The following is a 20,542-nucleotide window of genomic DNA, read 5'->3' on the forward strand; positions in this document are numbered from 1 at the left end:
CCTCTACACCAATGACAGACTCACTGAGAGAGAAATAGGGCAAATAATTCCTTTCACATTAGCATCCAAAAAACTGAAATACCTAGGAATCATCCTAACGAAAGAAATCAAAGACCTCTTCTCTGAAAACTATGGCACTCTGAAAAGAGAGATTGAAGATGATATCAGAAAATGGACAGACATCCCCTGCTCCTGGGTAGGAAGGATTAATATAGGGAAAATGCCCATACTTCCAAAACTGCTACATAGATTTAATGCAATTCCAATTGAGATCCCAGCAGCATACTTCATAGACCTCGAGAAAACAATCCAAAAATTCATTTGGAATAAGAAGAGACCCAGAATAGCAAAAGCAATTCTAGGTAACAGAGACATGGCAGGGGGTATCACAATCCCCAACCTGCAACTATACTACAAAGCTACTGTGATAAAAACAGCATGGCACTGGCAAAGAAACAGACTTGAGGACCAGTGGAACAGATTAGAAGATGCAGAAACAATGCCAGACACACTCAGCCATCTCATCTTCGACAAAGGAGCCAAACACCCTCACTGGAGGAAAGATAGCCTCTTTAATAAATGGTGCTGGAAAAATTGGGCTTCAACTTGCCAAAGATTAAAACTAGACCTGTATCTCTCACCATACACTAAACTAAAATCAAAATGGATTAAAGATCTAAATATTAAAATAGAAACTCTGAACCAGTTGGAACAGAGGTTAGGTAGAACCCTTGAAGACATCGGTGTAGGAAAAGATTTCATGAACAAAACCTCAGTTGCCCACGAACTAGCACAAACAATCAACAAGTGGGATCTCTTCTTATTAAAAAAGCTTCTGCACAGCCAGAGAAACCACCAGCAGTGTGAAGAGACAACCCACAATGTGGGAAAAAATCTTCACCTGCTCTTCCTCAGACAAAGGTCTACTATCTCGAATCTATAAAGAACTTAAAAAGATCAGATCTCCCAAATTTAAAGACCCAATCCAAAAATGGGCATCTGAAATGAACAGACATTTCTCAGACAAAGAAGTAGAAATAGCAAATAAATACAGGAAAAAATGTGCAACATCACTGGTCATTCGAGAGATGCAAATGAAAACAATGCTGAGATTCCACTTCACTCCAGAAAGAATGGCTGCTATCATGAAATCAACCAATAACAAATGCTGGCGGGGCTGTGGGGAAAGAGGAACCCTGCTCCACTGCTGGTGGGAGTGTAGACTGGTGCAAGCACTGTGGAAATCAGTATGGAGATACCTCAAAGTACTAGGACTGGAAATCCCATTTGACCCTGCTATTCCACTGCTGGGGATCTTCCCCAAAGAATTAAAAGAATCATACCACAGTGATATATGTGCACCCATGTTCATAGCAGCACAGTTTGTAATAGCTAAAACTTGGAAACAGCCCAAATGCCCATCAACTGGAGACTGGATCAAGAAAATGTGGTTTTTTTATAAAATGGAGTACTACTCAGCCATAAAAAATGACAAATTAGAGACATTTATAGCTAAGTGGATGCACATTGAGGCAATACTCTTAAGTGAAATAAATAGGTCACACATGTGTAAATACCAAATAGTTTGTCTGGTGTGAGAAACTGAAAGTGTAAATAAGGACTAAATGTATAATAGGTAATGTGAAATAGGAAGAAAAGGGGCAAAGGGGAAGGAAGTGGGAGGGCTAAGGGAAAGGATAGAAGGGAATGGGATTAATATGAGAAAATGGAAAAATAGGAACAAAATCTTTGTAAATAGGGAGAGCTGGAGGGGTTGAAGGGAGGGCTGGCCAAAGGTGAAAAACAAGAACCAAGAGAGACTATGGAAAGGTGCAAATTTCCAATGATGAATGTCATTATATTGTATACCTGAAATGTACCAATGATTAGAATGAATAATCGATAATGTCAAATAGGAACAAAAGGTCCAAAGGGGTAGGGGTATTGGGAGGACAGGGGAAAGGAAAGAAGGGAAAGGAAAAAATGATGAGAAATGGAGAAAATGGAAATAAAGTCTTTGTAAATAGGGAAGGGTGGAGGGCATGAAGGGAGAGCTAGGAATGGGGAAAAAATAAGAACCAAGATGCATTATATAAAGGTACAATTCCCAATGAGAAATGTAATTGTGTTGTATACCTACTATGTACCAATAAAATAATTTAATACAAAAAAAAAACATTGTGTACTACCAACATGTACTAATAAAGAAAATGTTCTAAGAAGAGAGACTAAAAAATTAAAGGAAAACAAATAAATAAACAAATTTGTGGCCCTGGATGACTTTACAATTCTTTGAAGAGTATATACTCTTACTTTTTGTTTGTCCATTTGTTACATTACTGAGGATTGAACGCAGGGCCTTCACACTGAGCTGTACCCTCAGACTTTTTTTTGCAGTACTGGGGATTGAACTCAGGACCTCGCACTTGCAAGGCAGGCGTGGTGCACTGAGCTACATCCCGGGCCCCCTCAGACCATTTTTAATTTTTATTTTTTAGATAGGTCACCAGAAGTACTTTTAATTCTTTTAATTAGCTCAATGGATTCTCAAAATCTAAGAAGGTGGTTCTGATACTGGGGGGCTAAAAAGAATGACAAATATTCATCTAGTTTATTACTTAAAATATATAAAATCTAAGGAAATATTGATTCTACCAAGTCTGCATATACTGCTACTGAAATATCTAGGAGACTAATTTCATCTGTTCAGAAATAGTTTAATAATGATTGTCTTGATGACTGGTGACATTCACCAAGTGAATAATTCAAGATTTTATGCTGGAGGAATGATAAATAAGCTCCTTGAAATTTTATTTTCCTAACTGTGAACCTCCAAAGATATAGCTGAAACAAACAATGCACACATTTTGTTGTTGTTCTGGACCATAGCTAAAGACTGCCAGTGGGATCTAGAGCAATGGATACTACTAATATATTTTTTTTATTCTTAAATTCTTTTATTGATACCTTTTAGGTATACAATATGTTTACACTTATGATTGGATGCTTGTACCTGTACATGATGAATCTTGGTTCTTATTTTTTCCCCATTACCTGTGTGCCCTTCACCCCTCCACCCTTCCCTATTTACATAGACTTTGTTTCCATTTTTTATCTTTTCTCATAGTTTTTCCTTTCCCTTCTTTCCTTTCCCCTTCCCCTCTCTCACCACTCCTACCCCTTTGAATCTTTCTTCATATTTCAAATTATCAATTATTCATTTTAATCACTTTAACCCTTATTTACACTTTCAGTTTCTCACACTAGAGAAACTATTCAGTATTGACAAATGTGTGTGCTATTTATTTTGCTTGAGAGTATGGTCTTGATATGTATCCATTTAGCTATAAATGACTCTAGTTTCTCATTCTTTATGGCTGAGTAGTACTCCATTTTATTAAAAACCCACATCTTCTTTATCCAGTTTCCAGTTGATGGGCGCTGGGGCTATTTGAAGCTTTAGCTATAACAAACTGTGCCGCTATAAACATGGGTACATATATATCACTGTGGTATGATTCTTTTAATTCTTTGGGGAAGATCCCCAGCAGGGGAATAGCTGGGTCAAATGGCACCTCTAGTCCTAGTTCTTTGAGGTATCTCCATAGTGATTTCGACAGTGGTTGCATCACTCTGCCCTCCCACCAGCAATGGGGAACTGTTCCTTATTCCTCACACCCCTGCCAGCATTTGTTATTTGTTGATTTCTTGATAGCAGCCATTCTTTGTGGGGTGAGGTGGAATCTCAGTGTTGTTTTCATCTGCATCTCTCGAATGACCAGTGATGTTGAACATTTTTTCATATATTTGCTGCTTTTACTTCTTTGTGTGAGAAATGTCTGTTCATTTCAGATGCCCATTTTTGAATTGGGTCTCTGAATTTCGGGGGTCTGATTTTTTTTCAGTTCTTTATGTATTCTAGATAGTAGTTCTTTGTCTGAGGTACAGCTGCAAAAAATTTTTTCCACATTGTAGGCGGTCTCTTGACTCTGTTGGTGGTCACTCTTATAGTGCAGAATCTTTTTAATAAGATGAAATCCCAGTTGTTGATTCTTTGTGCTAGTTCTCATGCTACTGAGGGTTTGTTCATAAAGTCTTTTCCTATGCCAATATCTTCAAGAGGTCTACCTAACTTATCTTCCAACAAGTTTAGTGTTCCTGTTTTAATATTTAGATCTTTAATCCACTTCAATTTTAGTTTAGTGCATGGTGATAGATATGGGTCTAACTTCAATCTTTGGCAGGGTGAAATCCAGGTTTTCCAAAACCATTTATTAAATAGGCTATCTTTCCTCAAATGACAGTGGTTGGCTCCTTTGTCAAAGATGAGGTGGCTGAGTATGTCTACAGTTATTTCTGCATCTTCTAATTTATTCCACTGACCCTCAAGTCTGTTTCTTTGCCAATACCATGCTGTTTTTATCACAGTAGCTTTGTAGTATAGTCTCAAGTTGGGGATTGTGATACCCCCAGCCATGTCTCTGTTGCCTAGAATTGCTTTTGCTATTCTAGGTCTCTTCTGGTTCCAAATGAATTTTTGGATTGTTTTCTCTAGTTCTGTGAAGTATATTGTTGGAATTTCAATTGACATCACATTAAATCTATACAGTAGTTTTGGAAGTATGGCCATTTTCACTATATTTGCTCTTCCTACTCAGGAGCAAGGGATGTCTTTCCATTTTCTTATATCCTCTTCGATCACTTTTTGCAGAGTGCTGTAGTTTTCAGTGTAGAGGTCTTTTGCTTCCTTTGTTAGATTGATTCCTAGATATTTCATTTTTTGATGCTATTCTGAAAGGAATTGTTTCCCTAATTTCTCTCTCAGTGAGTGTTATTTGTGTACAAAAAGGCTATTGTTTTCTGAGTGTTGACCTTATATCCAGCTATTCTACTGAATCTGTCAATTAAGTGTAGAAGTCTTTTGGCCAAGTTTTTTGGGTCTTCTATGTAAAGTATCATATTCTCAGCAAATAATGACAGTTTAACTTTTTCCTTTCCTATCTTTATTCCTTTTATTTCTTTCTCTTATCCAATTGCTGTGGCTAATATTTATAGAACTCTGTTGAACAGAAGTGGTGACAGTGGACATCCTTGTCTTGTTTCTGATTTTAGCATGAAGTATTTCAGTTTTTGACCATTTAGTATGATGTTGCTCTTGGTTTTTCATAGATAGCCTTTATCAGGTGGAGATCTATTCCAATTTTCTGTAGGGTTGGTATCATGAATGGCTGTTGGATTTTGTCAAATGCATTCTCTGCAACTATTGAGATGATCATATGGTTTTTGTCCTTGGCTCTGTTGATATAGTGTATTACATTTATTGATTTATGAATATTGAACCATCCTTGCATCCCTGGAATAAATCCGACTTGGTCAGGGTGTATGATCTTCTTGATGACCCTCTGTATTCTGTTTGCCAGTATCTTGTTGAGGATGTTTGCATCTATGTTCATTAGGGAGATTGACCTGTAGTTCTCTTTCTTGGATGGGTCCTTCCCTGGATTTGGAATCAAAGTAACACTTGCTTCCAGGAATGAATTTGGAAGTATTACTTCCCTTTCAATTTCCTTGATGAGTTTAAAGAGTAATGGTGATAGTTCTTCTCTAAATGTCTTGTAGAATTCAGCAGTGAAGCCATTAGGACCTGGGCTTTTCTTCGTTGGTAAATTTTTTATCACATTTTCAATTTCATTCATTGTTATTGGGGTGTTTAGAATTTCTATATCTTCTTCATTTAACTTTGGCAATTCGTATGTATCTAGGAATCTGTCCATTTCTTCTGTGTTTTCCATTTTAGTAGAGTACAGGTTCTCAAAGTAGATATTAATGATGCTCTGGATTTCTGCTGGGTCTGTTGTGACTTCCCCTTTTTCATTCTTAATTGAATGAATTTGAGCCTTTTCTTTCCTTTTTTTTATAAGGTTGGCTAAAGGTTTATCAATTTTACTTATTCTTTAAAAAAACCAACTCTTTGATTCATTAATTTTCTGTATCGTTCTCTTAATCTCCATTGCATTGATTTCTGCTCTGATCTTTATAATTTCCTCTCTTGTATGAGCTTTGGGTTTGTTATGCTCTTCTTTTTCTAGGATCTTGAGGTTACACACTGTGCTCAAAGTCACCATTTACAGCAAAAGAAGCTACAAGAAGGCTACTGTACAGTACCTACCTGGAAATGAAGCCAGCATTGCATAATAAACCAACACTCCATAAAAGATCTTCAGAAGAAAGTCACTTACTGAAAAGACCATCCCACAAAAATGGTAAACTTACCCAATTTACCAGATGGGTAAGTCTCAACATAGGAATATAAGAACTATGAAAAAACAGGGTAATGTGACACCTCCCCAAAATCATAACTCTAGTAACAGACTCCAAAAAAAGTGAAATGGATAAAATGTCTGGTAAAAAATTAAAAAGAGCAATTTTTTTGACAGTACTAGGGATTGAACCTAGAGCCTTCATATTAAGCTATTTATCGCTACCCCCTTATGTAGTTTTCATTGTGATCCAGGTTCTCACTAAGTTGCTAAGTTATCCAGGCTGAGGTTGAATCTACCATCCTCCTACCTCATCCACTCAGAGTGCTGGTATTATAGAGATGCACCACAACACCTACATGAAATAATTTTTTAAAAGCCCAATGAATTCCAAGCAAGAACAAATAAACCGCTAAAGGAAAGCAGGAAGACAATGCAGGACTGTAAATGAGATATTCAACAAAGAGATAAAGATTTTTTAGAATGAACAGAAATCTTGAAGTGAAGAACTCAAGTCAATTAAATTCAGTTGAAAGCCTCAACTACATATTAAATCAAGTGGAAGGAAGAATGTTAGAGCTTGAAGACAGGTGATAGGTCTTATGAAATAACAAGTTCAGACAGAAAAAGATGAATGAAGAGAGCATTCAAGATTTTTGGACATCATTAAATCATCAAACATCCACTAATTAGTATAAAGGAAATAAAAGTTAAGGGCATAGAAAATCTATTTCACAAAACAATAGGAAAAAAATTCCATTAACTTGAGAAAGACATAGACATCCATACTCCAGATGCTTACAGAACTTCAAATAGACATAACCAGAAAAGATTTTCACCTTAACACAGTTAAAATGAAAGAAAGAAGACAGGAAGACAAACAATTTTGAGTTCTGTATGAGAAAAGCATCATGTCACCTTTTTATTTATATATATATTTATTGGTACATTTTAGGTATAAAATACATTTACATTTATCATTGGGTGTTTGTACCAAAACATGATGTATCTTAATTCTTATTTTTTCTCCCATTACTTGTGCACCCTTCACCCCCTCCACCCCTCCCTATTTACACAGACTTTGATTCCATTGCTTTTTTCTTTCTCATAATTTTTCCTTTCCCTAAATGGATGCATATTGAGGCCATACTCTTAAGTGAAATAAGTAGGACACACATGTGTAAACACTGAATAGTTTCTCTAGTGTGAGAAATTGAAAGTGTAAATAAGGATGAAAATGATTAAAATTAATAAATGATAATTTGAAATAGGAAAAGGTCCAAGGGTTTGGAGATGGCAGGAGGAAAGGGGGAAAGGGAAGAAGGGAAAGCATCATGTCACTTTAAGGACAACTCTGTTAGTCCAATAGCAGATCTCAGCAAAAACCCTACAGGCCTGGAGAAAATGGAATGACATATTCCAAGTCTTGACAGAAACTAATTGTTAGCCATGATTACTATGCCCTGTAAAGCTATCCTTCAGATAAAAAGAGAAAACAAACAAAATAATCAGAAGAAAATTGACAAAATGAAAAAGATAATCCCATACCTTTCAATAATAACCTTTAATCTGAGTATCTTAGTCATTTTCCTTGTCACTGAGACACCATAACTTAACACCCACGACTTAGGAAAGGTGTTGGCTCACCTTTCAGTTCATATTCAGCTGGCTTCAAGGCTATGTAATGCCTTGGGGTTTCTAGCAAAGGAGACCTGAGGAGAGCTGCTCACCACATGGTGGTGGGGAATCAGAGTGAGTGAAGGGAGAAATGTCAAGAGATAAATCCTTCCAGGCTACCCCCTCAGTGACCCACCTCTTACAACTAGATTTTGTTGTGGACAAGTGTGTTTGGACAATAGAGATACAGTACATTCTGTGCCAGATTCATGCCCATTTATTATAGCCAGCAGCCAAGGTGGGCTAGAGCCCAGAAAGGTTCCTTGGCAATGGGAAGCATTTTGATTTCTCCTTTAAAATCATGCTTTCACTTGGGGAGGGCTCAGGGAAGAGCAAGCTGAATCTTACAGAAGCAGAACCATGCTAGGTTAGTGGAGTGGCATAAGGAAGTTTCACACATACTAGGTGAGCTACAAAACATCCTGCAACTGCAGCAAGTTTACTGCCAAGCAGGATGTGGGGGTTTTGGGTGCTTTGTTCATGTGCAAGTTCTTTGTTCAAGCACAGGTACAAAATGGCATTGAGGAACAAGATGGAGTCTGGTTGGTTACCACAATTTCACTCCCAGCATCACAGTTAGCTATAAACTCATTGGTAGACTAATCCATTGATGAGTATCATGTCTCCATGATCTAATTACCTCTCAAAAGCCTTTCCTATGACCACAGGAGGCTTTGGCAGGACATTTAGTGATATACCATAACTTTCTGTCCCTGGCCACATATTCCTTTATACAAAATGCATTTATTCCATCTCTACTAGTTGGCAAAGTCATAACAGTTTTATCATTGCTAAAAAGTCCAAAATCCCCTCTGAGACTTAAGGCAAACTCTTAGCTGTGAGCCCCTATAAAAACCAAAAGAAAGTCAAACACTACCAATATACAATAGTATAAAATAAACATTCCTATTGCAAAAGGGAGAAATAGGGGTACTGAAACCCAGAAGGTAAAACATTAAATCCCATAATTCCATGTCCAGCACCTGGAGCAAGGTGTAGCAAAATGTGAACTCCAAAAGACTTGGGTGGCCATACCTCTATGGCATTGCAGATGGTAGCAGCTCTCATGGCCTCTCTCTTAGGCTGGCTTTGCTCACTCCTTGTAACTTTCTCAAACACTCCATGTTTCTGGCTTTTCTTATTTTCTGGGGTTTCTTCATTCTTCTTCAGCTTCACTCTTACAGCTTCACACACTGCCCTCTTAGGGGCACACTGCCTGCCCTCCCAGGCCTTCTTCTGAAATCTTGGTGGAAGCCTCCCTAACTACACACTTTTTGTATCTGTAAAACTAGTACCATATGGATGATAACAGGTTTCCCAACAGCTTGACCAGTAGCTAGGCATCCTTGAATCACAGCTGCAGGGGCCTCTGAGAGCCTGGGTGGCCAACCACTGTGAATGGGTTCCCAAGAAGCAAATTTCATAGGCTGCCTTTCTTCAGCATAGTTCTGTGGGGCTATCTGCTCAAATTAAAGTGTTTCACTTTTGCAACTTTGAGCCTGTGAAGGGTGGAATCCTGCTGGTTCTTGCAATGCCTTCTAGCCATCTTTCTTATATGTTGTGTAGTATGTGATTTCTTATTAAATGTTAATCCTCTGCTCCATCTTTGCAGGTTCCAACTTTATCTGAGCATGCTTTCTGGCCAAACTCAAATCATTTTAATTCATTCAGCTGTCATTTGCTCTTTATTCTCAAAGTAGAGCTGACTAAAAGCCTAAAACAATACCCATGCCACTGCATGAATGTTGGGCTGCTGTAAAATTTCCTCCACAGATTAGTCAACTATTAATCTCAGTCTCTCACAAAGCCTCAGAACATGAGCAAAATGTACACAAATTTTCTGAAAAGTCTGAAAATGCAAAATAAGTAAAGCACTGTTTTGGAAAGAGAGCTTCTGGGTCCCTTCTTCCAGAAGGGTCACACAGAAAATTGATTCCCTGAATTCAGCCATCCAGGCATTCAGAGGCTACCACAGCCATGATCCAAAGGGGACTGGCTACTGCTGGTATGGTGGCAGATCTTGGTGCCATCAACATGCTAGTTTTACCATCATGCAGAATGCAGATTGTGAGGCCAGGGAGGCTTCCACATAGACCTCAGTAAAAGGCCTGGGAGGCCAGGCAGTGTGCCCCTAAGAAGAGAGTACATGAAGCTGCAAAAGTGAAGCTGAAAGTGGAATAGAAGAGGCAAAGAATAAGAAACATCTGCTGAGGAAAGCCACAGGCAGTGACCAGAGCCATCCCAAGAGAGAAGCCATGTGGCCTGCAACAGGCAATCCTGTAGGGGCAGAGCTAGCCAAGCCCTTTGAAGCTCATATCTTGCCATAACTTGTCCTGGGTGCAGATATGGAGTTATAAGATTTAATGTTTGCCCTACTGGATTTCTATTTCGCTTTGGTTCCATTCCTTTCTATTCCCAATTTCTCCCCTTTAGAATAGGAATGTTTATCTGGTGCCATTGTATGTCAGCAGTGTTTAGCTTTTTTTTTTTACAGGGGCTCATAGCTAAGAGTTTCCCTTGAGTCTCAGAGAAGACTTTGGGCATAGATTTTTCAGCAATTCTCAAACTGTTTATATTTATATTTATATATTTATAAATATAAATTTATATATATATTTATATATATAAATTTATATCTGTGATATTCTTCAAAAGCCTCATGTATTTGGAAGGTGATTGGATCATGTGGGTAATACACTCATCAGTTAATTAATCCACAGATGAGTTTATTGCTGGCTATTAGGTGAGGCCTGGTTAGAGGCAGATCAATAGGACTGTAACCTGGAAAGTTTATCCCCTCCCTTAGCTTTTCTCTTTGCTCTCTGCCTTCCTGACCACCATGATGTGAGCAGCTGTTCTCCATCAGATCTTATCACCATGCCCATCATGCCTTGGAGCCAGCCAACTATGGACTAAAAACATGAGCTGAAACAAACTTTTCCTTCAGTTGTGGGTGCCAGTAATGTGTCTCAGCAACAAATAAAGTGACTAAAAATAGTAGAGTACCTATTCATATATCTGAGAAAATACATTTCAAAACAAGAATTGTAAGAAGAGACAAAGAACCATTAAGAAGATGTAATGGTATAAATGTGTATGCATCTACTGTTAGAGCATCCAGTTTTACTAAGAAAAAACACTGCTAGACCAAAAAGATATACTCTAATACAATAAAAGTGAGCAATTTTAATACACCATTGTCATCAATGGATATATCATGCACACAAAACACCAACAAATACCAGAGTTAAATTATATAGAGAGCGAAAAGGCTTAAGAGGCATTTACAGCACATTACATCTTAAACTGAAGAATACATATTCTTTTCATTCAGACATTGAACTTTCTCTAGAACACACCATATATTGGGCTTCAAACCAAGTCTTAGATTGTAAAATCTTAAAATATCCTGTATCTTTTCTGATAAAAAAAAGAATAAAACCAAATGTCAATAGCAAGAAAGTTTTTAGCAATTATACTAATAACACAGAGACAGAACAATATAATTTTGAACAGAGTAGATCATTGAAGTCTGAATGAAAATTTTAAAATTTCTTTAAACAAATGAAAATGAAAACACAACATACAAAAATATATCTGCTGCATACTGCTGCATACTTGCTTAGAACTCAGTACTGTTACTTAGTACTTGCTGCAGTATAATAAGTGAAAAGTTTATACCAATGTCTACATAAAAAATAGAAAGATTTCATATAAACAACTGAGTGATTCATATCCAAGAACATACAAAATCTAGCATTAATATAAGGAAAAAATAACAGGCGAGAGCAGAAATCAATGCAATAGAATCTAAAAGACAAACATGAATGAAACAGAGGTTTGCTTCTGTGCAAGATAAACAATATTGACAAATCTTTATCTAAATTAACCAAGAAAAAAAGAGAGAAGACCTGAATCAATAAATTTAGAGATGAAAGGGGAATCACTACAACCAATACCACAAAAATGCAGATCATTAGGGATTATTTCAAAAATCTACATGCTAACAATTAGAGAATCTAGAAGATATAAATTTCTGGATACATATGACCTACAAAAACTGAACCAAGACGATGTTAAAAACTGACCAATAATAAATAATAAGATGAAATCAGTAATAAAATGTCACAAAAAAGTGCAGCCTGAATCTCAGAGGACTGCAGCTTGCTTGCTGAGAGTAATTCACTTAGATTTGCACACTGCTGCCCTGAAGGAGGCCCTTTTTAAAATTTATTTTTAAATTTATTTACTTTTTCTTTTCTTTTTCTCTCTCCTTCCCTTCTTGTTCTTCATTTCTCTCCCTTCTTTTTCCTGTTCCTGCCCTATTTCAGATTTTTTTCTCTCCTCTCGATTGTCATTACTTTTATAGAAAACTGAATACAGTTTCTAGCTTCCCTATTGCTGTTACTTTGTTCTGTTCTTGTCTTTGTTTTTTCACTCTTTGTTCCTTTCCTCTTCTCTTCAACAGTTTCCTAAAGTTTGCATGATCTACTTGTGTCCTCTAGCTTCATTTATAATCTTTCCCTCTCATTCTATCTCTCTATCACTCCCTCCCCAACTCCTTCTAAGTCCTCATCCCAAAGGATAAATTTGCTATATTGAAGGATTTATTTACTACAAACATATTTTGGGCTGGTCCTCAATTTTTATCAAGTTCACATGGTTAAAGGTGACAGATTAATAGCTACCACAAATTGTCATTTTCTAAGCTATGCTTGATGCTATTGTTGGTGCTGGTTTTATCACTTGGGCTAAGGTGTTGTGATCCATCTAATCAGTTGTCCTTCCTGGTATACTGAAAACGAGATTGCCTAAGAGTCATTAGAGAGGGCCGAGTGGGGCTGAGTGGTTACAGCCTGACTGGGACCTGCTTCCTCCACATTGTTCCACCAGTTTGCAACCAGGACAGGCTTGGGACCAAGACACGGTGAGGAGACACCCCCTGGGCATGCCCACCAACCCCAGCTTGGCCCAGCAGGGCCAAGTGGGGCTGAGTGGATGTAGCCTGACTGGGACCTGCTTCCTCCACCTTGTTCCACCAGCTTGAGACCAGGTCGGGCTTGGGAACAGGCAGGGTGAGGAGGAGCCCCCGGGTATGCCCACCAGCCCCAGCTTAGCTGAGCAGATGCCTCCAACAACAGCCCCCCCACCCCGCCTCTGGCCTTCTGGCTGTGCAGCTACTTGGTTCCACACTGCAGAAGAACAGGGGGACATAAAAGCTATTGTCCTGAGCTGCAAAAGTGAACAACACAGAGAGGACCTCTCTTAGGCTCCACGATGAAAACAAGCCCACTGGAAAAGTGAAGAGAATCTCTGCAATAAAGGCACACCAGACCACCATGCTTGGTAAGTTAGAGGGATCATCAGCTCCCATTGGAACCCGGACTTTCTTCAGGGGAAAGGCAGCTGAAACCTGCAATAGAACCTTGCAGAGTGCAACCCTGCAGGTGGACAGGGAGCTCAACGTGGGACTTGAAGCCAGAAATCTGCCTGAATCTCATGGGTCTGGGACTAGCTTACTGAGACTGATTGACTTACAACTGCACACTGCAGCCCATGTTGTCTATTGTGACAGCAGAGACATACCCTGAAGGAGGCCCTTCATTTTTAAAGCTGATAGATTAATAACTACCACAAATTATCATTCTCTAATGATGTATTTGATGCTATGGTGTTGCTGATTGTATCACTTTGGCTAAGTGTTGTGATTGATCTAATCAGTTGTCCATTCTGGTATAATGAAAATGAGATCATCTCAGAGCCATTAGAGACTCAAAACCTAAAGACCAGCTATATCTGGAAGATACTTCTGAGAAGAAATCATTCCATAAGGGTTATAAATACATCAACAAAGATACTTACAATAAGCAACTTCAAAATATCAACACAGGAACTACACCAAGGACAGCACCAAAAACAAAAATGAGAAGACATTTAAGCAAGTCACAAACTCAAACTTCCACCCCACAAAAGGCAAATTCTAGGGGAAATGAGGTGGAAAAGTGTGATAATCAACCACCTGGACACCCTGAAGTGATAGCACAGGAAGTAACAAAACAGATGAATGAGGCTTTAGAAAAATGCAAAGCAGAAATAATCTCACAGATAACTACAGAGATGGTAAGCAGAGTGAAAGACATGATTAGAGGCTCTAGAACAGAAACTGATAAAAAAAAAAAAATAGATGAGCTCAGAATCATGCTGGAAGCCATGAATGCCCAGTATAAGAAAGAAATGGAAACCATGAAACAGATTCAAACAGATTTTCAGGAGATTAAAAACTCCATTCAAAGCATGCAGAGCAGATTAAGAAATCTGAAGATAGAATATCAGGTATAGAAGTCAGATTGTGGTGAAGGACCATGAAAACAGAGATTTCTTAAAAATAGTAAAGGGCCATGAGAAATCAATTCAGCAGCTGCTAGATGATGCAAAGAAGAACAACATAAGACTGATAGGAGTCCACGAAAAAACAGGAGAAAGTACAATTGACATTAAAAAACTGTTCACAGAAGTAATAGTAAAAAACTATTACTACAGAGGTGGAGAATTGGACACACAGATAAGTGAGGCATATGGAACTTCACCTAGCCATGATAAAAAAATCTACACCTAGACATATAATAGTGAAGATCCCAGAAACCCAACAGAAGAACAAAATCCTACAAGCAGTTAGAGAAAAGAAACAAATCACCTGCAAAGGAAAGCCCATCAGAATCACAGCAAACTTCTCAATACAAACCCTCAACTCAAGGAGAGCCTGGAGTCAAGTATTTTGAGCCCTAAAAGAAAATAACTTTCAACCTAGACTGTTGTATCCTGCAAAATTATCTTTCAAAATCAATGGGGAAATTAGATACTTCCATGATGAAAAACACCTGAGAAATTTCATAAACACCAAACCAGACCTCCAAATGATTCTAGGCAATATCCTAGAAAAAGGCAACGAAGGTCACAACTCCATGAGGCTTAACAGAGGGAAGACATCAGGCAAGGTAAGAAACTAAAGGGAAAGGGGGAAAAAGAAATAAGAGCCAACAGCAGTAAAACATCATGACAAGCATGAGTCAATAACTATCAGTTATAACTATCAATGTTAATGGCCTCAATTCACCAGTCAAAAGAAGTAGACTGACAGAATGGATTAAGAAGCAAAATCCAGCAATATGCTGTATACAAGAAACACACCTAACTCAAAAAGAAATTCATAGACTGAAAGTAAAAGGATGGAAAAGAGCTCTCCATGTGACAGGAACCCAGAAAAAAGCAGGAGTAGCAATCTTATTTGCAGACAAAGTAGATTTCAAACCAAAACTAATTGAGACAAAGATGGTCACTACATCCTCTAAGTAAATGTAAAAGAATTGAAATTACCCCCTGTATATTATCAGACCATAGTGCAATAAAATTGGAGATCAATAACATGAGAAACCGCAAAACTCCCACAAACACATGGAAAATGAAAAACACCCTCCTCAACAACCAATGGGTCATAGAGGAAATCAAAGAAGAAATTAGACAGTTTCTACAAGTAAATAATGCCAGTACAACATACAGGAATCTATGGGACACAATGAAAGCAGTTCTATGTGGGAAATTCATAGCAGTGAAGGCCCTTATTAGGAAAACAGAAAGAACTCAGATAAATAACCTAATGCAGAACCTTAAACTCCTAGAAAAAGAAGAGAATAACAAACCCAAAGCTTGCACAAGAAAGGAAATTATAAAGATCAGAGCAGAAATCAATGCAATGGAGACTAAGAGAATGATACAAAAAATTAATGAATCAAAGAGTTGTTTTTTTGAAAAAATAAATAAAATCAATAAAACTTTAGCCAACCTTATCAAAAAAAGGAAAGAAAAGGCTCAAATCCATGCAATTAAGAATGAAAAAGGGGCAGTCACAACAGACCCAGCAGAAATCCAGAGAATCATCAATACCTACTTCCAGAAACTATACTCTAATAAAATGGAAAACACAGAAGAAATGGGCAGATTCCTAGATAAATACAAATTGCCAAAGTTAAATGAAGAAGATACAGAAATTCTAAACACCCCAATTACAATGAGTGAAATTGAAAATGTAATTAAAAACTTACCAACAAAGAAAAGCCCTGGTCTTGAGGGCTTCACTGCTGAATTCTACAAGACATTTAGAGAAGAACTATTGCCACTATTCTTTAAACTCTTCAATGAAATTGAAAGAGAAGCAGTACTTCCAAATTCATTCCTGGAAGCAAGTGTTACTTTGATTCCAAAGCCAGGAAAGGACCCATCCAAAAAAGAGAACTACAGGTCAATCTCCCTAATGAACATAGATGCAAAAATCCTCAACAAGATATTGGCAAACAGAATACAGAGGGTCATCAAGAAGATCATACACCCTGACCAAGTTGGATTTATTCCAGGGATGCAAGGATGGTTCAATATTCATAAATCAATAAATGTAATACACTATATCAACAGAGCCAAGGACAAAAACCATATGATCATCTCAATAGTTGCAGAGAATGCATTTGACAAAATCCAACAGCCATTCATGATACCAACCCTACAGAAAATTGGAATAGATCTCCACCTGATAAAGGCTATCTATGAAAAACCAACAGCAACATCATACTAAATGGTCAAACACTGAAATCCTTCATGCTAAACTCAGGACCAAAACAAGGATGTCCATTGTCACCACTTCCGTTCAACAGAGTTCTATAAATATTAACCACAGCAATTAGATAAGAAAAAGAAATAAAAGGAATAAAGATAGGAAAGGAAAAAATTAAACTGTAATTATTTGGTGAGAATATGATATTCTACATAGAAGACTCGAAAAACTCTGCCAAAAGACTTCTATCTAGACTTAACTGACAGATTCAGTAGCTTGATACAAGGCCAACACTCAAAAATCAATAGCCTTTTTGTACACAAATAACAAACTCACTGAGAGAGAAATTAGGGAAACAATTCCTTTCACAATAGCATCCAAAAGAAAGAAATATCTAGGAATCAATCTAATGAAAGAAGTAAAAGAACTTTACCTTTAAAACTACAGTGCTGTGAAAAAAGACACTGAAGAGGATATCAGAAAATGGAAAGACATCCCTTATTCCTCGGTAGGAAGAAATAATATAGTGAAAATGGCCACCCTTATGAAACTGCTACATAGATTCAATGCAATCCTGATTGAAATCCCAACAGTGTATTTCACAGAACTAGAGAAAATAATCCAAAAATTCATCTGGAACCAGAAGAGACCCAGAATAGCAAAAGCAGTTCTAGGCAACAAAGACAAGGTAGACTTCATCACAATCCCCAACTTGAAAGTATACTACAATGATACTGTGATAAAAACAGCATAGTACTGGCAAAGAAACAGACCTGAGGATCAGTGGGATACATTTGAAGATCCAGAAATAACTCCAGACATACTCAACCACCTCATCTTTGGCAAAGGAACCAAACACCATCAATGAAGGAAAAATTGCCTCTTTAGTAAATGGTGCTGGTAAAATTGGATTCCAACATGTCAAAGATTAAAACTAGACCCATATTGGGCCGGGGATTTAGCTCAGTGGTTCCACCGCCTGCCTCGAAAGCAGAAGGACCTGAGTTTGATCCCCGGTGCCAAAAAAAAAAAAGAAAAAAAACTAGACCCATATCTTTCACCATGCACTAATCTAAAATTGAATTGGATCAAAGATCTAAATATTAAAACAGAAACACTAAGTTTGCTGGAAAATAGGTTAGGTAGAGCTCTTGAAGATATTGGCATAGGAAAAGACTATAAACAAAACCTCAGTAGCATGGGAGCTAGCACAAAGAATCAACAACTGGGATCTCATCTTATTAAAAATCTCCTGCACTGCAAAAGAATCCACCAACAGAGCTAAGAAACAACATACAATGTGGGGAAAAAAATTTTACCAGCTTTTCCTCGCACAAAAGACTACTATCTACCACCTGTGTCACAAGCACAAGGTCCTGAATTCAATCCCTGGTACCAAAAAAAAAGACGACTATCTAGAATATATAAAGAACTTTAAAAAATCAGATCCCCCCCCCAAAATTCAAAAATGGGCACCTGAAATGAACAGACATTTCTCACACAAACAAGTAGAAGCAGTGAATAAATATATAAAAAAGTTCAACATCACTGATCATTTGAGAGATTTGGATGAAAACAACACAGATTCCATCTTACTCCACAAAGAATGGCTGCTATCAAGAAATTAACCAATAACAAATGCTGAGAGGGCTATGGGGAGAAAGGAACCCTTCTCTACTCTTGGTGGGATTGCAGACTGGTGCATCTGCTGTGAAAATCAGTATGGAGATGCCTCAAAGAACTAGGACTAGAGGTCCCATTTGACCCAGCTATTCCCCTGCTGGGTATCTTCCCAAAAGAATTAAAAGAACCACAGTGATATACGTGCATCCATGTTTATAGTGGCACAGTTTGTAATAGCTAAAATTTGGAAACAGCCCAGTTGCCCATCAACTGGTGACTGGATAAAGATGATGTGTTTTTTAAAAAATAAAATGGAGTGCTACTCAGCCATAAAAAATGACAAATTAGAGACATTTATAGCTAAATGGATGCACATTGAGCCAATACTCTTAGGTGAAATAAATAGAACACATGTGTAAATACTGAATAGTCTCTCTGGTGTGAGAAACTGAAGGTGCAAACGAGGATCAAAATGTATAATAGATAATGTTAAATAGGGAAAAAAGGTACAAAGGGGAAGGGGAAGTGTGGGGTAGGGGAAAGGAAAGAATGGAAAGGAATAAATATGAGAAAAGGAAAAAACTGAAGCAAAGTCTTTGTTTATAGGGAGAGGTAGAGGGGTTGAAGGGAGGGGAGGGAAATGGGGAAAAATAAGAACCAAGATATATCATATAAATGTACAAATTCCCAATGATGAATGTCATCATATTGTATACCTAATATATACCAATAAAATTAATGAAAGAAAATAAATATGAACGGAACTGGAAGACAACACATCAAGGAAAACAAAGCAGACACAGAAAGACAAGTACTGCACACTCTTTCTCATTTGTGGAAACAAAAAATAAACAATCCTCCCAAAAGTAGCGTAATGATTACTAGAGACTGAGGAAAGTAGCGGTAGTGATGTGAAAGATAGAGGAAAGTTGTTGGGGATATGAATAACACATACTTAATGCATGTATGGAAATATCACACTGAATCTCTATGTGCAATTTATATTTGTTAAATTTTTAAAAATTACATAACATGTACATGTATCAAAATTCAACATGGTATTCCATTAATATATACAATTTTAATATTTTTGTATATCAGTCTAACAAAAGATCAAGCCAAAAATTCTTTAACCATCAAAAAAAAAGAAAGCAAATGACAATACAGAATATATTTTGTTTTAAATTTTCAAATTTTGCACAAGTGTAAATTTTTTAAAAAATTGTATTTGTTGCAGAAATCTCGGAAAGAAATACAGGGAGACACAGAATTCGGATAAAATAATAAAATTTCTTCTCGCAAGCGGGCAGGAAAGCCAGAAACCAGTCTGGCTCGTATCCGTGCACCCTTTGCTCAGTGTTTCTTTTTTATATTCTTTTTACCCATTATCTCATCCCTAGTGGTCTTTGATGTGCAAATACAATTCCAGTTCCTATTTACAAGTCACAGACATAAGATAGGCACATATACATTATAAATTCACCCTGGCATGGTAACTTTGTCAGGTTAATGAAGTTACCTTAAACAAGGAGTTATGGGAAAAGCAAATCTTAAAAGAACACATTACTTATTTTGCTTCTACAACTACCTTAATATTCAATCTATTAAGTTATCTAAAACTTTTCTGTATCATATTAACAAATACCAATACTGCAAACAGAAGCACCAAATGAGGCTACCTATCCCCAGCAGGAAGATTTCAGAGAAGAATTGAAGGGAACAATGGGACCCCTAGACCACAATGACAAAGTGAGCAGAAGGCTGTGCCTTGCTCATAGACAGTTTTGTTATTCCACACAGTAATGCAAACATTTACATTAATTGCTCACACTTAAAATTTGAGAGCTTTCATGTCAAAATACTTGTTTCTGTTTCCTCTTTGAAAGCTAAAAGACACATAAATCATTGGCCTATACCTATATCTAGCAGCAATCACTGGGACCATGCAGCTACTACCTGTCTTCCCAGAAGCAACTACTTCACCAATTCACTCACTTCTGACCTTAGTAGGCACTGAAGCTCCAGACTCATGGCAGTCCGCCATCAGATAAACGAATGTTGATGCAATGTCACAGAAGGTCTGGGAGAAGGCCTGTGTTCCTATTTCCATCCGTCCTTGAAAATGACTCTTAGCTACTGGACAAGAGATTCCTACTCATCCCATTTTTTCTGAATTGATCACTCAATTTTTTCCAGATAACTTCCAGTTGACCTCCAACCACACTCAACCAAGGAACAAAGCCTCCTGAAAGCACGAAGGAGAAAGGAATGTACCTGGCATGCCAGGCTCGCAGTTAACAAACCTGTATGGTGTCCCTATCCCCCTGCACCACTTTTCTTTCCTTGTTTAATTGTTGAGAGCTCTTTGCCATTTAATCTT

The 20,542-nt window shown here is 37.5% G+C and overlaps 1 protein-coding gene across 12 annotated transcripts in view; it reads right to left on the reverse strand.

Annotated features, from left to right (window-relative positions):
* Positions 1–20,542, reverse strand: part of LOC110347344 (uncharacterized) — a 104,984-nt gene that overhangs the window by 59,573 nt on the left and 24,869 nt on the right. The window lies entirely within an intron of this gene.

The sequence above is a fragment of the Heterocephalus glaber genome, unplaced genomic scaffold (genome assembly GCF_053883595.1).
Source record: "Heterocephalus glaber isolate CG9 unplaced genomic scaffold, H.glaber_assembly_v1.0 deba00001733, whole genome shotgun sequence".
Lineage (NCBI taxonomy): Eukaryota > Metazoa > Chordata > Mammalia > Rodentia > Bathyergidae > Heterocephalus > Heterocephalus glaber.